At 45.6% G+C, this 21,514-nt stretch overlaps 1 long non-coding RNA gene across 1 annotated transcript in view; it reads right to left on the bottom strand.

Annotated features, from left to right (window-relative positions):
- Positions 1-13,502: 13,502 nt before the first annotated feature.
- Positions 13,503-21,514, bottom strand: part of LOC308462676 — a 73,660-nt gene continuing 65,648 nt past the window's right edge. Inside the window, exons 3-4 of the long non-coding RNA XR_013979253.1 lie at positions 14,805-14,928; positions 13,503-13,636 (exon numbers count right to left, since the gene is read on the bottom strand). This is a non-coding gene — a long non-coding RNA (uncharacterized lncRNA). The remainder of the gene's footprint in view (positions 13,637-14,804; positions 14,929-21,514) is intronic.

Here is a 21,514-nt window from a genome sequence, read left to right as displayed (position 1 = left end):
TCTAATGAGATAATTCTAGAGATGTATGAAGCAGTGTATATTAAAAATCCTGAACTGTAACTTGAGTACCCTGATATGTATTTATGAATTTTAGATTCAACCCTACATTTTTGCTCCACAAAAGAACACTGATGCAGTTTCCAGAATAAAACCACAAAAATACAGTAAAAACAACAATATAAAAACCAAATACCCCAAAGCTTGGGAATTCTAAGAAACCAATATATCTGCTTTGAAAACAGTAGTTAGAAACAGCACAGTTTTGAAAAGTTCCGTCTGCCATCTTGATTCAAAATGGCATCCAACTGTATTGAAACATAGATGGTAACCTGCTCCTTAATCTCAGGAACTATCATACAAAATTTGGTTACAATACCTGAAGAAGTGCCAAATACATACAAACAACTTTCCAAAATATATAGTAGATTAAAAAATTAACTTGGTCAATTTAAAAACACATTGCCATAGGCGAGGGCTGAAAAAGATTCAAGGCATGGTGAAATATAATAGTCCTTTGCCTCCATCCTGAAATATTAGCTATTGCTGTCTTATGAACATACTGATATATATTTGATAGTATATTTCCCCACGTTATCAGTCTCAGAAATTGAAATGGAAACTGTATGTACTCCCTCAGATTTTCTATTCATTTGCCATGTAGGTGAGCAAGGTCCTGGCTTCCTGCTGGTATATTGTAGTCATTCAGAAACATGGAGTTTGGAACCAGATACAATTAGCAGGCACTAATGTTTTACTCTAAACTTAGACTGGACATACTATGTCTTCAGATGCTATTTTCACATTACAGGAGAGGCTATTAGCTGATCACTGATATTAGTTTTCTAGTGAAAGATGCACAGGCATGCTATATTATGGCATGAAGAAGGGAAAGGTTTTCCCTTAGGCAAGAAAGGTTGATACAAGATTATAATTAATAAACGAAAGATAGCTGTCTAAAATTCAGGAACTATTAGAATCATAGAACTGCAGAGTTGAAACAGACCCCGAAGGTCAACCACCCCAGCCTCTTTCAATGAAGGAAATTAAACTGATTCATACATGTCAGATGGCCATAAAGGTAAAGGTAAAGGGACCCCTGACCATTAGGTCCAGTCGTGCCTGACTCTGGGGTTGCGGCGCTCATCTCGCTTTACTGGCCGAGGGAGCCAGCGTACAGCTTCCAGGTCATGTGGCCAGCATGACTAAGCCACTTCTGGTGAACCAGAGCAGCACACGGAAACGCCGTTTACCTTCCCGTCAGAGTGGTCCCTATTTATCTACTTGCACTTTGACGTGCTTTCGAACTGCTAGGTTGGCAGGAGCAGGGACTGAGCAACGGGAGCTCACCCCATTGCGGGGATTCGAACCGCCAACCTTCTGATCGGCAAGTCCTAGGCTCTGTGGTTTAACCCACAGCGCCACCCGCGTTCCTCCAGATGGCCATACAAGCTGCTTAAAAACCGCCAGTGTAGGTGAGTGTACCACCATTCCACTGTTGAATAACTCTTACTGTCAGAAAGTTCTTCCTGATGTTTAGTCGGAATCTCCTTTTTTTGTGACATGAAGCCAGTGGCTTGGGCCCTACCCTCTGGGGCAGGAGAAAACAAGCTTGCTCTATCTTCCATGTGACAGCTCTTTAGATACTGGATACTATTAATCATGTCACTGACTACTGAGATTGCATATTTAGCTGAGAATAAGCAGTGCTGGATCCAGGAAAATAGGTACCCTATGAAATTCATTAACCTCTCTGTTGTTACTCAGATGGTTACTTACCACCAGTAGTGACCCATGTGGCAGTGTAAACAAGCCACTGATGTTCCCACAGCTTCTGAATACAGCAGGATGCTTACAAGGTGAGCAGGGGTGAGGTACAGGGAGCTTGTGGCTGTCCAGTATGTGTGACACACTTGTTGTTACATGCCTGCAGAGCCCAGGGATCCTCGCACCTCCTTTTCTGGTTAACACCAGTGATACCCTACCTTAGGAAACCAAGAAAGTAGTGGTATGCCACCTATGCATCATATGAGGGACACAGGTGGCACTGTGGTCTGAACCATTGAGCCTCTTGGGCTTGCTGATTGGAAGGTTGGCAGTTCAAATCCCCGTGACGGGTCCCTTTGCTCTGTCCCAGCTCCTGCCAACCTAGCAATTCGAAAGCACGCCAGTGCAAGTAGAGAAATAGGTACCGCTGTGGTGGGAAGGTAAACGGTGTTTCCATGTGCTCTGGTTTCCGTCTCGGTGTTCTGTTGTGCCAGAAGCGGTTTAGTCATGATGGCCACCTGACCATCATGTCATGCCTGTGGACAAACACTGGCTCCCTCGGCCTGAAAGCGAGATGAGCACCGCAACCCCATAGTCTGTCCAGGGGTCCTTTAGCTTTACCTTTACCTTTATGCCATCACATGGGGCACTACTGCTTATTGAAAGCCTGCGGCGTCTCACCTTGGGATGGTTTGCTCATCTGTGAGATTCCGCCAAGAGATTCCACATATTAGGTGCAGAGGGTAAAATGTCTATGCAGAAAACAGTATTCACTCAATATTTGTGAAAATGGAATTATACGTGACATGGCTTTGTTTTGGTTATGTATGCTCAATATTTTATTTTATTTTTTAACATGATAAAACAACAACACTAAGACTTTGCCTCCTCAAGAATGGTTGTGCAAATGGTATGTTACTTCTGTTGTTACTTCTATGACTTAAAAAGAAAATACAGTAATATAAAATATAATTTTGAAGCGCCTCTTTTGGTCTTCAGGTGAAGTTCAGAAAGAAGATGAAAAGAATACTTCCTCTAAAATAAAATCAAGATATTTGAATACCTCTTGTTTGCAGTCTTTAGAATAAAGGAAGGAAGGAAAGAAGGAAGAAGGAAAGAAAGAAATCCTTACGCCTGGATTCAGAATCTCTCAGAACAGCTCAGTAAAGCATTGACCCTCATCTGAGCATTACCTTAAACATTACAAGCTCCACTGGCTCCTTCCTGGTAGAGCATTTTTGAATTTCCAAATGGAGCAGAGGGGCAATATTATTGCAAGGCTTGAAACTGACCATAGCAGACACTTTTAGATTTAGCAATGCATTGTAATGAAGCGCCAGCCTGACAGGCTGACAATGAACTTTCACAGTGTAAGGGGCTTATTCCCTCCAGTAGATTGCCCGTTCTTTGAAGTGTGCATGAATGAGTGTCTGTCAGTATATCTATTCCACCAGCAAACATTCAGATAATACTTAAGGAAACTACAGTCTTAGAGCAGGAAGTACTGAAATATTAATTTTTTTGCTTCTCTTCACAGTTATGTCTGACTTTAGATTTGATTTGATTGTGTTTGCACACCTAGCTGTCTTTGGTGTTTGCAGAGATGTTGTGTCAGGGAGTTTTCTTATATAGTCATCCTTGAGTTGTCTGTTGAACTTTCCCTGTTGAATTCAGGCTCCACACAGGGGATAGTAATTGAACTGACTTATTTACAAGGTTATATACAGTTCCCTGGATGAGCTCTTTACACAGGCCTGCTTGCTGTTTCTCCTAGAAGAGATAAAAGGCAGGGAGAAGTCTGGACCCAAAGAGACAGTGCACACTTAATTCACTGCCTCAGAAACCAGAATACAACATGGTCTTGTTTCAGTAAAGGAGAACCAAAATGACCAGAAAAACGCCCGATTAAGAAAAGTTTAAACATTTGAATTTATTAAGTTTATGAAAGGGGGAGGGTAAGTCAAAGTGGTTAACAAAAGTTTATAAAATATGTTTGGGGTGGAAAAAGTAGATGGAAAGGTGTTTCTTCTTCTTTCACAATGCTAGAACCCAATGTTGTAGTAGTAGTAGTAGTAGTAGTAGTAGCAGTAGTAGTAGTAATTTATTTATACCCTGCCCATCTGGCTGGGTTTCCCCAGCTACTCTGGCAGCTCCCAATCAAATACTAAAAATAGAATCAAACATTAAAAACTTCTCTAAACAGGGCTGCCTTCAGATGTCTTCTAAAAGTAGAATAGTTGTTTATTTCCTTGACATCTGATGGGAGGGCGTTCCACAGGGTGGGCGCCACTACTGAGAAGGCCCTCTGCCTGGTTCTCTGTAACCTCACTTCTCACAGTGAGTGAACTGCCAGAAGGCCCTCGGAGCTGGACCTCAGTGTCTGGGCTGAACGATGGGGGTGGAGACGCTCCTTCAGGTATACTGGGCTGAGGCTGTTTAGGGCTTTAAAGGTCAGCACCAACACTTTGAATTGTGCTCAGAAATGTACTGGGAGCCAATGTAGGTCTTTCAGGACCTGTGTGATATGGTCTCGGCGGCCACTCCCAGTCACCAGTCTAGCTGCCGCATTCTGGATTAGTTGTAGTTTCTGGGTCACTTTCAAAGGTAGCCCCACCTAGAGCGCATTGCAGTAGTCCAAGCGGGAGATAACCAGAGCATGCACCACTCTGGCGAGTCAATCTGTGGGCAGTTGGGTCTCAGCTTGCGTATCAGATGGAGCTGGTAAACAGCTGCCCTGGACACAGAACTGACCTGCGCCTCCATGGACAGCCTCCATGGACAGTCCAAAGGGACTCCCAAGCTGCGCACCTGGTCCTTCAGTTACCCCATTCAGGACCAGGGAGTCCTCCACACCTTCAATGAATCTGAATGGTGGAAGATTTGAGACAAACGAATGCAAGCACTTCTTTACACACACTTAAGCTGTCACATTTGCTTCCATGGGATACTGTTGACTGCCACCAACTCAGGTGCCTTTAAAAGACGATTAAACAAATTCATGGAGGATAATAACAGCTACTAGTTGTGATGGCTATATACTATCTTTAAGTTCAGAAGCAGTTTGTCTTGGAATACCAGTTGCCTCGTAACCATAGCAGGAGAGGGAGATTTTCCTCATGTTCTTCTTGTGGGTTTCCCCATATGCATTTGGTTGGCCACTGCAGGAAGCAGGATACTGAACCAGATGTGCCTCTGGTCTGATCCAACAGGGCTCTTCATATCCTTAGAGCAACATTGGTATGAAACAGAAGGGTTCCTTTTCTTACATTTTTATTTAGTACATTTATATCCTACCTTTCTACCTAGGAGATCAAGGTGGCGTACATAGGTCTCCTCCCGATTTTATCATTACAACAACCCTGTGAGGTAGGTGAGACTGAAGTGTGAGCGACTGGCCCAAGGCCACACAGGGAGCTTCATGGCTGGGTGGGGATTTGAACCCTGGTCTCTCAGGTCCTAAGCCAACACTTGTATCACCACACAGGTTCTCACTTGTTCCTGTGTCTCTCTTCCATGTCAAACCTGCAAATGGTATGATCACTTTAAAACTGTTGGGGAAAACTGAAAGGGGGTGTCACAAATTCCCACGCTCCTTTCCAATGCAGGCAACCCAGCTTCCAACAAAGATTACTATCTAAACTCTGCTTGAAGATCTCCAATGTGGCATAGCCCACCACACCACTGGATAACTTTTTGGTGTTTATAAAATTTCAATTCCACTGTTCCTTCCAAAGGAGTCCAGGCTGGCAAATAACAAAATGTAGAATAGTACAGTCGTACCTTGGATCCCGAACGCCTTGGTATTCAGACGTTTTAGCTCCCAAATGCCGCAAACTCAGAAGTGAGTGTTCCGGTTTGGAACCTGAACAATCAACGGGGCTTCCGCAGCTTCTGATTGGCTGCAGGAGCTTCCTGCAGCCATCAGAAGCCGTGCTTTGGTTTCCGAACATTTTGGAAGTGGAACGGACTTCCGGAATGAATTCCGTTAGATTTCCAAGGTACGACTGTACTATTTGGGGGGGGGGGGACCTATTTCAAACAACAACAATAACACTCAAAGCAATCACATATCCTCATGGTTACTAATTTCAAGTTTGCCATCACTGGTCTCTTTCAGCCATCAAATGCCTGGGTAAATAGGAAATGTTTTTCAATTTCTGCTGAAATTTGGTGATGAAGGAGACAGATGCACCTCACCAAGAAGAACACTCCACAAACAGGGAACTGCCACTGAGAATGCCCTGTCACAGTCAACACAACTGGGCAGCAGCCCAAGGTGACACCACCAACAGGAATTCATCTGGATGATATTGGGGAAGGCACTCTTTTAGGGACTTGGGCCCCAAACCCATTTAGGGCTTTGTATGCCAGTACTAACAGCTTGAATTTGGTCTAGTAACTAACTGGCAGCCAGTGCAAAGCTGTCAGGACTGGTCCTATTAGGTTGCCCAGCTTGTCAACCTTGCAGCCACATTCTTGCAACCTCTGGACCATCGTCAAGGGCAGCCCAACAAAGAGTGCATTACAGTAGCATAACTGGGAGATGACATAGAGCATGGACAACGGGTTCAATTTTCAAACTGCTCTGGCTGTTCATAAATCTATCCATGTATTCAATTGAAATCTACTCTCCAGTAAGCCCATGTATATAGGTTTGCACTCTGAGGCAGCAATGAGCAAGTTTTTGGCTACTCCTGGGTGACACTCCTTCAAGTATATTATTATTATTATTATTATTATTATTATTATTATTATTATTATCATCATCATCATCATCATCATCATCATTACATTTATACATACATACATACATACATACTCCACCCAGCTGACTGGGTTTCCCCATCATGTCTTCCCTCAGCCCTTTAAGCTTTCCCAGGACCATTCTCTATAAATTTGTATTTCTTCTGAACCTGTTCCTGCTTAATGTCCCTGTTGACTCATTCTCATAACCTTGGAGTTATGAGTTCAGGGAAGCTATGGTTCTTTGCTAGCCCAGATGGATTTTCCCCACAGTCTCTAGTGTTTGTGTAAATACAACTGCTGTTGCCAGATATGCATGGAGAAATCTTTGGCAGTGTTCATGTTTGTAAGAAAGGGTCATCCAGCTCATTAATTGCAAGCATACCTTGTATCGTGCATACTATAGCAAGCCTTTCTACTGTGGAGCGAGGAGCACTGTGCAAAAGAGTAGCGTGCTCTCCTAATATAGGGTATGGACAACCCATGTATTGAATCATGGTAAAATCAAAACTGGAAGAATGAATGGCTAGCCCTGTGCAGAACGGTTGTGTGAAGTGGCCCTAAGCTGATATATGATCCTTAGAAGTGAAAAAGCTTTTTAACAATAGTAATATTGTTTTCCCTGCTGTTGCCCCTCTGTAGGGATCATCTGTAGTCAGACTCTGTCCCTATCCCTCTCTCCCTCTCCCTCTCCCTCTCTCTCTCTCTCTCTCTCTCTCTCACACACACACACACACAATGTGCAAGGTGGTCATCTGCTTATGACGTACAGACATTTAAACAAGTGATCTATCTAAGGGGAAACAGATTTCATTTGCCTGAATGCAAATCTGTCTCAAGCAGCCTTCCACTATCCCACTTCCTTACTCCTTCCTGCAGACCTATTCCTTCACGCTCCAAGGTCTCCAAGTATCCCTATTTTCCATACAAACAGCATCCTGGTTGTATGAGTTGTACAGGAAACAAAACACACAGCATTACCGAAACATACTTTTGACCCCCAAAGTTGGAAGGTCCCTGGCTTATACAGGCACGCATCCTTCACCCGTATACAATGTGTGTTGCAGAGCTTATTCACATAACTAAATGGATATGAGAAATTGTGTGCTGGATGGGGGGAGGCAGCAGCATACAAAGTCATCCCTAATTTGGAAGTGAACCTACATTTACAACTATGCTTGTTATGTACTGAGTTGAATAGGATCCAAACTGTAGCAGTCTGATTGGTCCTAGAACAATAGGATCCAAAAGGCAGCAGTCTGATTGGTCCTAGAACAATAGGATTCAGAATGCAGCAGTCTGATTGGTCCTAGAACAATGCAGCAGTATGATTGGTTGGCAGGAACCACCCAATCCTGCTCCAGATAGAAGTGAATCCACAACCTGATTGGCTTACAGTAGAATTCCAGAATTAGCCAATCATGTGCAGCCCATTGTGTAAATAATGTATATAAAGCAGATACTGTGAGGGGACATTCATTCATTCCTCCTCACCACTATGAGCTGAATAAAGAGCATGAAATCACTTTGCGACTCTGAGTATATTTCACTGGCGACGAGGATGGGATCCCGCTGAGCTGACTGCCACACACAGCACCGCAGCACCGCCAACTGCCGCACCGCTGCCTCGCACCGTGTATCCAGGCTTCAGCTCCGGGGCACAAGGAACTCAGAATGGCAGCCAACAGCAGCTTCTCGCCATTCAACCCAGCATCTGGAGACTGGGAAGCGTACGCCTCCCGTTTCACCTTCCTCCTAGAAGCCAAAGGGGTCACCGACGAAGAAGACGCCAAGAAGAGGGCGATATTCTTCAGCGTCTGCGGAGAGGAGACGTTTGAAATCGCCCGGGCTCTCCTTGCGCCTGAAGACGTCGCTACTGTTCCATACAAAACAATAATGGAACAGCTGAAGGGGCACTTTTCGCCGCAGCCCTCAGTGGTGGCTCGTCGAAATGCCTTCTACGCAAAGCGGCAAGCCCCTGGGGAAACCATAACTGGGTTTGTGACCTCTCTCCGCCAAGCCGCCCGGTTCTGCAACTTCTCAGAGCTGGAGAACATGCTTCGTGACCGCCTCGTCGGTGGCCTGAAGGATGAGAAGCTGCAACGACGCCTCTACGCTAAGAAGGACCTAACGTTCCAGGTCGCTCTGGAGGAGGCCCTGGCAACAGAAGCTGCCGAGAGGTCGACCCAAGAGGCACGGCCGAGCCTGCCATCCCAACCGAGGGTCCACCATGAAGACCTCACCGACGACTCAGGATCCGACAGGGAGGAGGTGCACCGAGTACAGCAGCGCACTCAAGCAGCGCACAGACCACAGCTGCCTCGACGAGAAGGAGGGAACTGCGCAAGCTGCGGGGAGAGTCACGAGAGGAGGACCTGCCGTTTCCGCAACGCAGAGTGCAGGCAGTGCAGAAAATCGGGACACATCGCCCGGGTGTGTCGGGCTCGGCCCACCCGACACCAGGCATCAGATGACCAATCCAAGAGCCCCAGGTCCCGGGGCCCAACGCACCAAGGCAACTCGACGGAGCTCACGGACTTCCAGGTATACCAGTTGCCCCACCCCAACGTAGAGAAAATTTATGTAGAGGTACAGATAGAGGGGGCCCCATGCCGCATGGAGCTTGACACGGGTTCAACTCTATCCATAATCTCGGCAAGGACCTTAAGGAAACTGTGTCCCACTGGGGGTCCCAAACTCAGGCCGGCCCCATTCACCCTCCGGGACTTCCAGAAACGTAAGGTCCCCACAATGGGGGTGGGGACCTTCAGGGTGCAATACCGAGGGCGGACGCGGCAACTGGACTTGCTTGTGGTCAAGGGCCCCTACATTAGCTTACTGGGATTGGCATGGTTTGGACCACTGGGGCTAGCTGTCACCGGGGTGAACCACACTAGCTTACAAGTGGACGTGGACGCCATATGCAAGGAATTTCCAGGGGTTTTCGATGGGAAATTGGGACAGTATACGGGCCCCCCCATTGCGCTACAGCTTGACCCCGCAGTACGACCGGTCAGGCTCAAGGCCCGCCGGGTCCCGTTCGCCTTGAAACCCCGTATAGACGAGGAATTGGACCGACTCGTAGAGCAAGGAGTGCTGGAGCCGGTGCCTAATGCTCCCTGGGAAACCCCAATCGTCACACCCGTCAAGCCTAATGGTTCGGTCCGCATCTGCGCAGACTACAAATGTACCATAAACAAGGCCCTCACGGCCCACGCATACCCAGTGCCAGTGGTCAGCCATGTCCTTGCCACCCTGGCTGGGTCGAAAATTTTTGGCAAGCTGGACTTGGCCCAAGCATATCAACAGCTGCCAGTAGATGAGGCCACAGCAGAGGCACAGACGATTGTGACGCACAGAGGAGCGTTCAGGGTAAAGCGGCTGCAATTCGGTGTCAGCGTGGCACCAGGCATATTCCAGAATATAATGGACTCTCTCCTTAAAGGGATTCCTGGCGTCACCCCCTTCTTCGATGATGTGTTGATTGCCGGCCCCACACCAGAGGAGTTTGAGGACCGCCTCCGCACCGTTCTGCACCGTTTCCAGACGGCGGGTCTCAAGGTGAAGCGGGAAAAATGTCTACTAGGAGTGCCTCAGGTGGACTTTCTGGGATTTATGGTGGACGCAGAAGGGGTCCACCCGACTGGGGACAAGGTACGGGCCATTTGTGATGCCCCAGCGCCCAAGAGCAAGACTGAACTTCAGGCCTTCTTGGGACTATTGAACTTTTACCATTCCTTCCTTCCCCACAAGGCGGCGGTAGCGGAGCCCCTACACAGACTCCTGGACAAGCGGGCCCCTTGGGTGTGGGGCCAGCGCCAGGAGGCCGCATTCCAGGCAGTCAAGGACTTGCTTGTCTCAAACTCGGTCTTGGCACACTTCGACGAGAGGCTGCCGGTGGTGCTAGCATGCGACGCCTCACCCTATGGCATTGGAGCTGTCCTGGGGCACCAACTCCCGGATGGAAGAGAGGTACCGGTGGCGTACTTTTCCCAGACACTCAACACAACCGAGCGGAACTACTCGCAAATCGACAAGGAGGGTCTGGCAATCGTAAAGGGAGTAAAAAAATTCCATGATTTCTTGTACGGGCGGCCCTTCACCGTGGTGACTGACCACAAGCCGTTGCTTGGCTTGTTTGCCCCCGAAAAGCAGACCCCCCAAGTGCTGTCTCCTCGCGTCCTCAGGTGGTCAATTTTCCTTGCCAGCTACCAGTATGCACTGATTCACCGACCTGGGAAGGCGATGGGCCATGCGGACGCCCTCAGCAGGCTACCACTACCGGAAACAGGCCCTGACCCAGCACCTGCACAAGAGGTTATGAGCCTGGAGCTGCTTCCCGACCGCCCCATTCAGGCACAAGAAGTTGCACACCATTCCAAGAAAGATAGGGTCATCTCCCGGGTCCTGGACTGGGTGTGGAGGGGATGGCCCAGCAGCAGCCCCGGGCCAGAATTCGCCGGCTACACAACCCGCAAACATGAACTGTCGGCCCACAAGGGGTGCCTGTTATGGGGAAGCAGAGTCGTTGTTCCCCAGCCCCTCTGCAAAAGGGTCCTCACAGCCCTACACGAGACACATCCAGGGGTAGTAAGAATGAAGGCCCTTGCCAGGAGTTATGTGTGGTGGCCGGGGATCGATGGAGAGATAGAGGCCTGGGTCAAACACTGCCAGGCCTGCCAAGAATCCCGCCCAGATCCCCCAAGGGCCCCAGTCCAGTCCTGGGAGTCCGCCCGAGCACCATGGTCACGCCTGCATGTGGATTTCGCTGGCCCCTTTCAGGGGAAAACATTCTTCATAGTGGTGGACTCCTACACCAAATGGCTGGAAGTCGCACTGGTACCGTCCACTTCCACGTCCGCAGCCATCCGGGTACTACGCAGGCTGTTTGCAACCCACGGGCTCCCTGACACTCTCGTCTCAGACAACGGGACTGCATTTACGTCAGGAGAATTCCAAACCTTCACAGCGCAGAACGCCATCCGCCACATCCGTTCGGCGCCGTTCCACCCTGCCACCAATGGCCAAGCAGAACGCATGGTGCGGACCACCAAGGACACCCTTCGCCGCATGACGCAAGGGGACTGGGAGTACCGCCTTGCCACATTCCTTCTAGCACAGCACAGCACCCCCAGCTCAACGACTGGCCGGAGCCCCGCTGAGCTACTAATGGGTCGGCGCCTTGCAATCAGATTGGACCGCCTTCACCCCGATAGAGCTCAGGATGAGGTAGTGGTGGGGGAAGGCAGGAACCCCCGGACCTTCGAGGCCCAGGACCCAGTGTACGCAAAGAATTTTGGGGCAGGCCCAGCATGGGTACCCGCCACAATCACCAGGGTCACTGGCCCCGTGTCGTACGAGGTGCTAACGGATGGGGGGCAATGCTGGCGCCGCCACTGCGACCAGATACGGCGACGATTCCCGGGAGAAAACCAGGAGGAGGACAGGTCAGAGGAGTCCCAAGGGAACAGCGGGGCAGTGAGGCCCATAGAGCAGGAGGGGCCAGCAGGAGAGGCAGAATCAGTAAATACAGAGAGGACCCGTGAGGCCGAAAGGACACCGGAACCAGAACCACGACTGAGCGAGCCGGTTGCACCAGACCAAACAGCCGCATCACAGCCAGCATCCTTGGAACACGAGCCAGAACCCGGAGCCCGGACCAGGGAACACCCCAGGCCACAACGCACACGTAGGCCGCCGGCATACCTTGAGGACTATGAATGCGACCTCCCGGGCAGGACTGGAACTTAGAGGGGAGGGGTGTTATGTACTGAGTTGAATAGGATCCAAACTGTAGCAGTCTGATTGGTCCTAGAACAATAGGATCCAAAAGGCAGCAGTCTGATTGGTCCTAGAACAATAGGATTCAGAATGCAGCAGTCTGATTGGTCCTAGAACAATGCAGCAGTATGATTGGTTGGCAGGAACCACCCAATCCTGCTCCAGATAGAAGTGAATCCACAACCTGATTGGCTTACAGTAGAATTCCAGAATTAGCCAATCATGTGCAGCCCATTGTGTAAATAATGTATATAAAGCAGATACTGTGAGGGGACATTCATTCATTCCTCCTCACCACTATGAGCTGAATAAAGAGCATGAAATCACTTTGCGACTCTGAGTATATTTCAATGCTGTAGGAAATCAAATGAATGGTGGTGAGTTTACCTGACAGTTTGGCTGAGAAGTTAAATCTCACTAGGATTGCTTCTTCCTGGGTAACAACAATGAAAACAAAAACAGAAGTGGTTGGTGGGCCCCATGAATTCACAGGAATCTGCCTTGCACCAAATCAGACCTTTGGGTCTACTAGCTCAGACTTGTCCACACTGATTAGTAGTAGCTGCCCAGGGTTTCAGACAGTGGTTCTCCGAGCCCAGCTTTGTGGCATTGCTTTCTCTCTAGCTTTGATGAACTAGGCTAGTTCTCAGCTGGTTTCAAGCTGAACTGAAAGCAGAAAGTTTCAGCCGAGTCTATTTTTTCACCTACAAAAAATGCCTAACCCTTTTAGCCTAGGGAAACTGAGCTAGTTTCTTAAAGGCTAGCCCTACCCTTTTTAAATTTAAACTGATTCTCCCACTAGATCAATATTTTGTGGAGCTATACACTTCACTGCTGCAATGTGCATTATTGCAGCAGAGCTTTTCTGAGCCTTAAAAAAACAAAGGGGGGGGGAGCATGAACAGCAAATGTTGATGCTGTGTGAATTTTTTTTAAAAAAATCAGATTGACTTGATGAACTCTCCTGTAAATGCTTAAAAAGTGATATTTGGATGTATCCTTAATGTTGTTCATGTTGTCATATAATAATAGCCAGCATCTGGGCAAAGATTAGAATGCATATAGAATGTACCTATAGTCATCTGGAAATGCAAATATATTTGCAGCCGTCACATCTGCATCCATTTAAATCACATAAGGGGTAGATTCAAATGACCAGTCAAGTAGCATTTGATAGGCGATTAATAAACTACTCACCATGTGAGCCCGGATGCCAGTCATCTAACAAGAGGTATGGACGTACGTAGTACTTAAAAGGGAACTGGAGAACAGAAGTACTTTTCTGAATTTGAGCCAAATGTTATTTTGAGGATTTCCAGTCACTTTTGTGCTTCTTTTTCTAAGGGTCCTAGAAAATGAGTCATTCAGCAACAATGTTAATTCAACAATAGTTACCAATTTAAGTTTAGATATGCAACTGTGTATAAAAACAAGAGTATGCCACAAAAAATAGCTACATGGTCTAGTGCAGCCTTCTCCAATGGTCATCCTTGGGAGTTGTAGACTTATGGGAGTTGTAGTCCAAAACATCTCAAGGGCACCTGGTTGGGGAAGACTACTTTAGTCATTAGAGCTGGAAGAACATTTACTACTTCAGAAAATGTAATTATAAATCCTAAATCATAAATGCTGGTGTTTATTTGGGTTTTTTTAGTAACTTGTATCAGCAATCTGCATTTGAGAAAACACTAATCAGCTCTCTGCAACACTGATGCATTAAAGGCAATCTTGTACATTGAGTTCAGTCAGGACTGGTTCCCCTTGTGCCCCTCAGATAAATATTACTATGAATATAGAGTTTCTGACAATAGTTTCTGTACCATGTGTCTGGACTCTTACCTCTCTGGAGGCACCATTACAAAGTCAAAATTAATCAAAAGAAAATAAAGGAAACCCCAGTGTTGATTTTCAAAACTGAAACCCAACAGAATCGCTGCTAAAATAACATAACTGCCTGATGCAAAACCTACAAGTACAAGGAAATTCTGAGTTAGGGCAGATGCAGTAACCTTAACGCAACCCTGCCGAGCCAACCAATTGCATACATATGGTATGTAAACTAACCTGCTGCTCTGAGACTCTGTCAGAGGACCATATGTCTTGTAACGGGGAGGCAGAGGAGAGCTAAGTGTAGGGGGTATTTGAGATTGTCTCTGTTCAGAATGTCTTCATGTCTGATTAGATTACATTAACACCTTCATGCTACCGTAATATTTCCTGCTTCTTAACTCTGGTCTCCCCTTAACCCTGTACTGTTGGATTCGGTACGGCTACACCAAGTGCAACGGCACAGGGCCTTTCGCTGAAATAAATCACGCACCGCAAAACATCCTGAGCTTACATAAACATTTGATTGTAGGCATTTTCTGTCAAGTTGCCTTTTTTTTCCATAAAGGCGAGCGTATATTATCATGCCCTTCTGCAAAAGCCAGAAGTCCTGATTCTGATTCCACCACCTGCCCGCCCGGAACCTCAGAGTGTTTCTAGCTTGGAAGAAACTCTATATTTTGTCCTACCGGATGTGGCAAGGGGCTCTACAGTGTATGTCAGGCTTGAGCTGCAACATTTCTCAGCTTTGTTCTTTCCACCACTTCGACTATCCTCTGGACAATTCGGCGCAGATTAACACAGCCCATTTTCCTGTAAGCAGTAACACAAACCAAGATGTGTCTTTTACTCCATTAAATATTAATTCGCATCATTTAATATTAAAGAGGTTGCATTCCTACTGCTCCCCCTCCTTCCCCCCACACTTCTCCTCTGATCCATACAACCCATTTCTGAGTGTCTCAAATATATATATATATATATATATATATATATATATATATATTTTACAAGGCCCATTGTATGAGGGGGGAAAAACACTGTTAATTCTCCAAGGAGGCTGAAGATGCCAATTGGATCAGTGACCTGCTTCAGCCGCATACACAGAAGAAACATACTGAACAAAACGCTGAGGAGGAAATTGTTCATCAATTGAGAACACACAGCAAGATGCCAGCTTATACCAGAATACCTATAGCACAGCCACAGAATACACCTTAGATATATAATATATGCTGTAAGAAATGGGTGGACATGCCTAGGGATGTTGGAGAATTGCGACAAAAACTGAAACGGGATCAGAAATTGCTGGTGTTCGCTCATTTGTCCCACACCCAGAATGGAAAGCAATCCAGCAAACACAATTTGGGTTTGCAGTTGCTGTTGCTTTCATTCTGCAAATGATACGTAGTCTGTTACTTTGCCCCCACCCGCCTCCATCGGCATTGCGTTTCCCTTGCAGTGAAATGAATGGGGGTGGAAGGACATGATGAAAAACACAGTTTACAGGATTTATGGAATTAATTACTCGTGTAATTTTGCCACAGGGTACAGCAAAATAACGTGGTTTTTGGTGGAAGGCGAACTGCAGTGGGACAGAAACAGTGCTACATGCAATGAATACAGGGCAGAAAGAAAGCGCTGCCTTCATCCATCCCTATTCAGGCTGCAGATTTGTCAGAACTACCCTTATTTTTTTACTGGAACTCTATGATCTATCCATGAAGCCTGCTCTTAAAATGAAGCAGAGTGTCTTAAGATGATATTTTTTAGTATTCCTCTTTGGGGATTTTAGACCTAAGTGCATTCAATAACTTTCGTGAAAAAGCAGGATATAAAAATGAAAAAATAAAATAAACAAACTGTTGAAGAACTATTACTGAGTCTTTCCACATCCCCAGCCTCCCATGTTTCTGGACAAAACCCAGTGTATGCTTTGAAATGGGATGACAAATGCTTTTTCACATCTGTACTGAATCATGATAATATTAGTAAAATCAAAGGGCCCTGGATACCTAAGACATCCCCTTAACTTTCAAATGGGCAGGGGAGCAGGAAGAACAGAAAAGCAGGCACCACCATTTCCTCTTGGGTTAATAAGAAAGATTCCTAATTGAGGATCCATTAGTACTTAACAAAATTTGATAGGCTTCAATGTACATATGATGGCAATGTATGCCAATTAACTCCCACTTTTCTAATGCACCTCCATTCACTCACTCTTGTGGCCTATAGGCTGATGGAGGGGGATAAATGAGGAGTTCTCTCAGATTTGTTGCCAACAACAGATGGTGCTAAGAGCCCAGGCAGTGAGTTGGCAAATCCCTCTCCCTCCCATTTCCTCGTTCCCCAAGCTCTGTAACCAATTTAGCCTTTGGAGCTGGCATTGCTCCGACCATTCTGACTCAATTCCCAACCTAGGCTTGCTAGCATGCTACTCAATATGCTACTGGTTAGCCTGAGGACTGCTAATCATGGATTCTTTCAAATGCTATGAGAATCAATTAGCACTGGGGGTGGGGGAAGGAGAAGAAGAATTAAAGGCCATGCCCTTAATAAGCAAATCCGAGCAGAAAGAGATCCCTTGTTTAAATACAGTGTCTTCCCAGGATGCTGGAGTTTGCGAACTGCATCGCTCAATACAGTTACCAGCACAGCCACTCTATGGTTTTTCTTAATAAGGAGCACGGTGCAAAACTTCTGCAACACCTTTCCTGGGTCTGGTTCTTCCATTCAAATTAAAGTTTGCTTTGTTGATTGGTCCCAGTTTATAGATGCATATATTTATTTCTCCCCTGGGGTTACAGAACAGCTTTCTTGGCATCATGCAGATTTTGGGAAGGCCAGGGATGCTATGGGGAGAGGAAAAGAGCTGCTGTATTAAAAGCAATTAGCTTTAACCAAAGAGTTAAGGCAAGCTTGTTGGCTGAGAAGTGAAGAAACTTCACCTGGCAGGGTTGCTGCGTCAAAGGGGGAAAATACTGTAACTATGGATACAGCGGCTAACTGAAATATAATTCACCCACCAAAAAGGCCCGAGCAAAAGGAAACAAATCACTTTGCCACCAAAGCCTTGGATATCAAACTCCCGGCATTAGGCCAAAAACGGAAACCCTTTCAACAGAGAGACTGACAGGCACGTAAATTTCAACAGAAAAATTTGCAGCATGAATGTCTCTTTTTTAGTGTTGTGTTTCTCCTGAGAGACTTTGTGTGTACAATAGGATGTTTTCTCGTGGATTTTTTCAGCTCCATTTCAGACACAAAAGACAGCCTGCTCCCCTTCAAGTTCTCAAAAGCTTCATTCAGAGCAGCATTCAATAAAATCTGAAATAGTGGAAGTGCAGATACGTTAGAAGATTCTGAATGGAGAAAAATATGAGATGACTGCTATTAGGATGCCATAAAGTTACACAGGGAATTCTCTGTCTAATTCTAAAAGATGGCAACTCATACATTTGAAGTTTTGCATTTTGGCATACATAAATAAAAGGTCGCAAGGTTGACTCCATACCCCTACTTTTGAGTCAGTGCAGCACAGCTGAATAACTGCAATGCCTGCATTGATGCTACTTGGCAACTGAAATTTTATGATTTTATTGTTTTCTTTGTGCTGTATATCACCCTGAGAACTTCGGCTGAGAGGCAGGCAAAAAAAATCTAATTGATAAAAATAAATAATAAAATGGGTCCAATTTAGTGAAGGTGAACAAATCACTGTCTCTCGGATTCAGTTTGTATCTATGCCACTGGAATCTCAAGCTCTGAAGGCACATTAAAGAATTGTAAAGGACTTGGCAAGGCAAAGATGATTAAGGGGCTGAAGCAACTTGTTGACAAGAAAAGGCTAAACCACATGGGAACAGTTTTTGTCAGGGTCACAGAACAGTAGGGAAAGGTGCAGCTTCCACTCCCTTCACGTTGCATTCTTGAATATAATCCCACATTTTTGGTATCTTTCTTTTAGGCAAACAAACTGATATAGCTGCATGCTACATATTTAATGTAGTGTATGGTTTGGCCAACAGTGCAATTGATTGGCAGTATAGTGGTACCTCAGGTTAAGAACTTAATTCGTTCTGGAGGTCCGTTCTTAACCTGAAACTGTTCTTAACCTGAGGTACTACTTTAGCTAATGGGGCCTCCCACTGCCGCCATGCTGCCGCTGCACAATTTCTGTTCTCATCCTGAAGCAAAGTTCTTAACCCAAGGTACTATTTCTGAGTTAGTGAAGTCTGTAACCTGAAGCGTCTGTAACCTGAAGCGTCTGTGACCTGAGGTAGATTCTAGGCAAAGAAAGGCAAGGCCTTCTTCCACACAAAACAAAATGAATCCCCAGAATTCATTCTCATAAGATGTGATGGTGGCCGGACAGCTCTACAAGTGGATTAAACAAATTCACAGAGTGTGGGGCTATCAATGGATGTTAGCTACATGCCATCACCACTGAGGCCTAGGGGTCATGGGGCTATTGCTTTCATAGTCTATTTGTAGGCTTCCTAGAGGCATCTGTAAAAGAGGATGATGGACTAGATGGGAAAGCAGGGGTCTTCTAATGCTTGCCCACTTCTAATAAGGTGGAATAATACTACTATTTTAAATCTGGCCACATGTCTGCTGTGCTTGCACGCCATGATTCCAGATATGGGCTGGCATCTCAACTGGGGACAGTGTAGCTCCCAATCTGTCTCTATGACACACATGGCACGTAAAATTGGTGTCGATGAAAACCTGGGGAGAGGGTTCAATAGGTTAATGAACTATGTCACACGGTTTCAGCCCATCTCTAACAAAATCCTGGAAAACAAAATCTAGGTGGATAAATGTCACATTTGGGGACATTAAATTAAACAGTAGTCCCAGTGAACAAAGGAATTTGCCAAAGAGCAGCCAGATTTGGAAAGTGAACCATTATGCTCACAGAACGCAATATGCAAAATTCCAGTGCAATATGTTTTCAACAAAAGGAAGAGGTCAGAGAGTGTAACTTCTAGCATGACTTTGCACAGAGATTTGGGCCTAGTCTATTAATCAGAAGCAAGGGGTAAAGGCAATGGCCCATGCCCATAAAAGCTCAGTGTTATAAATAATAGCAATGCTGATGCTTCAATATACAAAGAACTCAATGAATGCAATGGTCATATCTTTGAACAGTGAAATTTCTTCTACTTTAGGGCATGAGCTCAATCCCAGAAGCCTTCCATTTTAGTCAATAGCAAAAAAACTATAGTGCTCTGTGAGGGGCAATTCATATGTTGCTTTTTGTCAGTCAACACACCACTATTGAGAGTGATATCTGTGCCTAAACTTCCAGAGAAACATAATGTGTGATTGCTTCTCTGCCAGTGTGTATACTGCAGGGCTCCATATCGATACTGATATATAGTCCCTATGCTGGAACAAAGAACACTGAAATTATCTTCTGATTCGAAAATCCATCATATCTCATTATGCAGAGTCACAGAGTTGCATGAGATGGCACCTTAGTTTTGTCATTGATACAGCATGGACCAGATTGCAGCAGCCAGACTGAGGGGAGTCTCAGTGGACCTTTAGGATGGTCTGTCTTCAGGGAGTAACGCAGTCCAAAGGATTCCAAGTGATGCTGAAGGCTGACCCGGGACATGTTCTAGTTGAAATGTGGAGCTCAAAGCAGCATACCAATTGTATGCTCTCAGCAGCCCTGTGTGACAGGTTAGGCTGACAGGCTGCCCAAGTGTCACCTAGTGATGAGTGCCATGGCTCAGTGGGGATCTTAAACCTGAGTCTCCTGGTCCCCCTCCAATGCTCTAAACACTACTACACACTAACTCACTTAAAGAACTGTAAGTCCATCCAGCCTGCTTAGAGAGCTCTGAAAAAAGATGGAAGGGAAGTTCCTTTGGGAACATGTCTCACATTCACTTACCGGATACATATATGGATCACCTTGGTATGCTATGGGGACTTTAACTCAGTCTGTGGGTTTCTGTTCCCTCTTCTTCCAATCAGCCCCTTCCAACACTCTCTGCAACTGTTTTGGTGGGTTATATATAGAAATAATGAAGAAGGGGGGAAAAACCCCTCAAAATACCTTCTCAGTAACTGTCTTGCTGCTGAGGTCTGATAAACAATGGGACTATTAGCAAGAACGCATTATCATGCCTGGTGATATTTCATAGGGTATTTGACAATCCATAGGGGCTGCTTCTGCTGCTCCATAAATAAGATATACTATTTAATGGGTCTCTTTTATCATACACATCATGGTGAATCTACAAGAACATCACTTAACTTGGCCTATCCATCTTTCACCCACCACGTCCTTACAGACATCAACAAACTGAAATAACATGTTGGATTTTCTATTATGAATATGTATTTTTGTACTTTACATGCTCAATTTTGCTTCCTCCCCATCAGGTCGGGTAGTGCCCGATATATTATGAAGAGTGATTGACTGAGGGAGTGTAGTTCTCAGACACCTGAGGGGTTATGTAAAACACTGTGGAACCAAGTGATTGTGAGCTATAGTCCACACACTTTAGCTGTAAATTTACCCCGTCAGCTAGGTACACTGGAAATACATATTATGCTAATACTCTCTTGCCCTCCCTCAAGAAGCTCCCTCTGCAGAGATGCACTGTACCTATGACATGCCATGTTTTCTCAGATACAGTTTTGTTATACATAAAACAAGCCAACATGCAAATTTGAATATTCTGTTCTATCAACCCATTAGTTATGAAGTCATTAAAATAATGCTTCAAATGAACTGTGATGCAATGTTTTAAGGCCAAGGGATTGGGCGTTTTGCAACCACAAACTAATAAACTTCTATAGCTTTTCATGGCAATGTACCTCTGCTGAAAATAGCTCTAAACTTGCTCTTCAGATTAGTATAAATGAATTCTTGCTATATTGGTTAATGTGAATTTTTGTATCAATTTTATTTTACTTTTTTATATATATTTTGCAAAGTCTTCTGATCATTATTATCGTTTCTATCTACAGCCTGCCTTTGATTTCAACAGGGCCTCAAGACAGCTTACACTCATCAGATTTGGCTCTGATCCACTGGCTCTGAGATGCCAAGGGTTGAACCCAGGACTTTCTGCCTGCAAAGAGATTACAGTCTCTTCCCATGTATGCATGTAAAATAGTACACAAGAATACAGTGGTACCTTTGTTCTCAAACAGCTTAGCTGCTGAACAAATCAGCTCCCGAACGCCGCAAACCCGGAAGTAAGTGTTCTGCTTTGTGAATGTTTTTTGGAAGCCGAACGGATGCTCCTGCAGCCAATCAGAAACCATGCCTTGGCTTTCGAATGGTTTCGGGTGTTGAACGGATTAAGTTCAAGAACCAAGGTACTACTGTATACTCATTACAGCACTAAAGCTTTCATGCTCACTTCCTGAG

This window comes from Podarcis pityusensis, assembly GCF_964106645.2.
Source record: "Podarcis pityusensis genome assembly, chromosome: 1".
NCBI lineage: Eukaryota > Metazoa > Chordata > Lepidosauria > Squamata > Lacertidae > Podarcis > Podarcis pityusensis.
This window is presented reverse-complemented; position numbering and strand designations above follow the sequence as displayed.